Here is a 3,953-nt window from a genome sequence, read left to right as displayed (position 1 = left end):
CTGACTAAACATTTGCATTTGTAATTATGGCAGCTAAATTACAGTGTACGGATAGAAGATGACAGAGGGTATACAAAGTCTCTTAAATAATGTTTGTGTAATTAAAATGCAGCTATAATCATCATTGTGTATTTAGTGTGGTAAACTATCCTCTGTTTGTTAGAAGCTTACAGTGGATATGGAAAGCCTGGAACAGAAAAAGTATTCTACTGAGCAGTTAAAATATATTTTGCTATTTGTAACTTGTCACTTTGTCCTTGTCAGGTTTTAGGAATGATGACTTCAGCGAGCTGATTGGACAGTAGGGGGGCTGTTGGACAAACTGACTCACCATATTCTGCATCCAGTTTTATGTTTCTTCCTTCTCTTCTAGCTGGAACTGGATATAAAACAAACAAAACGTTGAGGTAATATTTTCTGGCTATAGTTACACAGGCTGCTTTCATGTCATGTCATAAAAAAAAGAAAATGCCACGATTCCTAGTGGTGTACTACAAGTACTATAAAGTTGGTGCTTGTTTTGCACTCATTTTTAGCTTAGTGACCTGAAATGACTGTTCAGCTTAGAGCACTGCATCATGCAGGAAAAAAAAAAATCTGACATATTTCTGTGAAACCTGGTCTAAGTCTGGCCACCGCTGTGAGACTTGTTTTGCTCCACCTCTGTTTTTGCATCAATCACTTTTTGCCTTGTCCTCTCTCTGCCCTTCAATGCCTTTGTCCCACCCCTCTTCTTCCTCTCTTGCTTCTGGCACAGCTCCATTAATTCTTCTTAACATTTGAAATGCCAACAAAATGATAAGTCACAGTTCTTCACCTCTGAACATCAGGCTGAAGCTGTCCAAAAAAAACTATCCATCGCTTTATTTATTCTCAGTTAGTTGGGAACATGAGAAATGACTTACTATCTTAATATGTCATTTGGTAAAGAACAAATAATGCAATGGAATCAGAATAGAAACTTCTTCTTCTTCAAGTTGCTTGTTACTATTTGGAAAAAGTCAGCTCAATAAATTCCTTGGTATAGTTAAAAAAGGTCACACATCTACCTTAATTAATTACTGATTTAATGCAATATTATTCCCTTCAAGTGAAAAATTAACCTTTAAAAGTTTGGCTCAAAAGAAAAAGAAAAAGAGATAAAAAAAAAAAAAAAACGTAGTCTAAGGATGTGGATATATATTTCATAATAATTATGCAGCTAGGAAAAGATAACCACGTCACATGTGAATCAGTTAGTTAGTTGGGAACATGAGAAATGACTTACTATCTTAATATGTCATTTGGTAAATGACGTTCCTCATCTAATTTCTTTTTAATTCAAGATGGCGTTTCCTCATTATCATGATGTAACATGAGTGCTGATTGTATGGGTTTGTGTGATCCTGTGTGTGGGTGTGTGGGTGTGTGGGCGGGGTGGGGGGGTATTCTCTTTTCTATGATTGTAAAGCACTTTGTGCTACAATTCCTTTTGTATGAAAACTGCTATACAAATAAAGTTATTATTATTATTATTATGAAATGAAACTCACGGCACATTAGTTCATGTTAAATCATGTTTTAATTCATGCAGTAGTTCATTCATTAGTTAATGTTAACTAATGCATTAATTCATGCGTTATTTCATGGTTAAGTTCACATTAACTAATGCATTCATTTGTGCATTAGATCATGCATTAATTCATGTTAACTAATAAATTAGTTCATGCATTAGTTCATGTTGACTAATGTTTTAATCCATGCATTAATTCATGCATTGGTTCAGTTTGCGTTAATGAATGCATTAACTAATGCATGAATTCATGTCTTAGTTCATGTTAACTAATGCATTAGTTGATATTAACTCGTACAAGTTCATGTTAATTAATGTATTAATTCATGCATTAGTTCACTACTGATTACAACTCTGGAAAATTGCAAGATTGAAATTAATAGATTGAGTGATGACTGATTAAATATTGAATTAAAAATCAATTAACATACTAATTACACTGAGCCAAAGCTCAGTGTTGTTAATAATGTTAATATCTTAAGTTTCTATACAAAATATTTTGTTCAATAATGATTGTTTTTTTTTGTTTTTTTTGCTGTATAGATTTACTTATTCTCAGACCAACAGTTCTCCACAATTCATTATTCAAATTGCTAAACACTTATTCACAAACATGAATACAGAAAAATTTGATGTATGTTTGTGTGTTTTTTCTTATTCTTTTTGCTCTGCTGGTAAGGCCTTCTTTCACTGGTGGCTCTGTTGCAAATGGTCTGCAAACCCAATATTACCCTGTGCAACCTGAAAATCAGCAGAGTTTTTCTGAGGTAATTTACACATTGGGTATAGGAATAACACCCCCGTAGCTTTACAGTAAGAAGAACAGTAATGATTGCTTCCAGGGAAGTCATTAGTCAAGTCACATCACTGCTGTGGAAATTAGGTATTATATGACATATTTAATACACTCACCCCTGCTAATTCACTCCTCCCTCTGCTTTGCAGCCCGAGAAACACAAGTTTGTAAACTTCCTGCTGCAAGTCGACAAGAGAGAGAGCATTGAGGGAGCAGATTGATAGATGCGCGTTTGATGGATTCCACCGAACAGATGGAGCAGCTGCAAAGCCCTGAAGAGGCCGTCCATCGTCAAACTCTTGTGAGCAAGCTGAGACAGGATTTGTAATGGGCCTATTCACCAGATTCAGAGCTGGAGCTTCCACCCATGATGGTTAAAAATAAAATAAAAAAGAGGATTCATTCTACGGGGCAAAATGGACTCATCCAAATATTATTGGAAAGTACAGTCCTCCTTATTACAGTGGATAAAATATGAGAGAATTCTAGTTAAAATGCTCGGAGCTATCGTATAGGCGAGGAGATAATTTTTCATAGTATTGTAATGGTCTATAACTGCTTGTAATGCTCTCTGTCTTCTGCTTTCATTTACACACACACAAACACACAAGTGTGCACCTCAACCAGCAACCCCGGCGAGCTGCAATAAAGGCGGCGCTGATAATTATGATAATGAATCTAGCTTCTGTCTGCCGTCTATTGTCACCTGGTAATGAGTTTGTCCCGAAGGTCACCGCTGTAATAGCTCATTAGCAACGCTGGCTAATGCTGCTCTGTGATGTAGCCCACAATTGCCGGAGGTGCATTGGTCAGCCAGGCTATTTGTTTGCCGTAGCGGGTGAATCGCTGCTTGACTGGCCCGTCTTTCACCATTGATCAGAGCGGGGTTCATTACCACTGAGGGACAATGTGGCTGCCCATGTTTGTGTGTACAAGCGCCTTTGTGTACTTCCATTTTTTGCGCACACATGAATGCCTGCATATCTCTTCATGTGTGTTTGGCAGAGTATTTATGTGTATGAAGATTTTATTTGACCTGTTTCTATGTTAAGTGCGTGTGTTCATCAAGGGCAGGAGTTAAGAAATATCCATGGGGTGGCAAGAGAGAGACATGGAGACTTTACAGGTGGTAAAAAAAAAAAAATACTAGGGATGTCACAGTTTCATTAGTAAATTGAAAACTGATCGAAATGACCTTTCGATTTCAGTGAGCAAAATCAAAGCATCTGGCATGCTTCCACAGACAGAGAGGAAAAAAAAAATACAAGGCATCAAAGATGACAGTGTAGCTAACCACCTGTTATATCACACTTCATACCATAAACACTATTTTTTAAAGAAGAATTTGAAACTGTAATTGACAGTTGTCAGAGCATGAAACCAATGACATGTTCATCTTTACAAAACGAGGTTGTAGTCTAGCAATGGCATAATCAAAAAAATCAAATTGAATCGTGACCTTGAAATCAAAATTCAAACTGAATTGTGGGTTAGGAGAATCGTGACAACCCTAAAATATATATAAACTGATTTAACTGCAAACAATCACATGCAGTCAATCAATATTTGCTTGAAAATTAAGATATTTTAATGCAAAACCATTAC

At 36.3% G+C, this 3,953-nt stretch overlaps 1 long non-coding RNA gene across 1 annotated transcript; it reads left to right on the top strand.

The window, feature by feature from the left end:
* The first annotated feature begins 270 nt into the window (after positions 1-270).
* Positions 271-3,005, top strand: LOC146325619 (uncharacterized). The gene is made up of 2 exons (XR_014770651.1): positions 271-407; positions 2,498-3,005. It is a non-coding gene; the product is annotated as an uncharacterized LOC146325619 (long non-coding RNA).
* The last annotated feature ends 948 nt before the right edge of the window (positions 3,006-3,953 follow it).

Source organism: Lutjanus erythropterus, chromosome 6 (assembly GCF_056507025.1).
Source record: "Lutjanus erythropterus isolate fLutEry1 chromosome 6, fLutEry1.hap2, whole genome shotgun sequence".
NCBI classification, from domain to species: Eukaryota; Metazoa; Chordata; class Actinopteri; order Lutjaniformes; family Lutjanidae; genus Lutjanus; species Lutjanus erythropterus.
The sequence above is the reverse complement of the archived record's forward strand: the minus strand, read 5'-3'. Positions and strand labels throughout refer to the sequence as shown.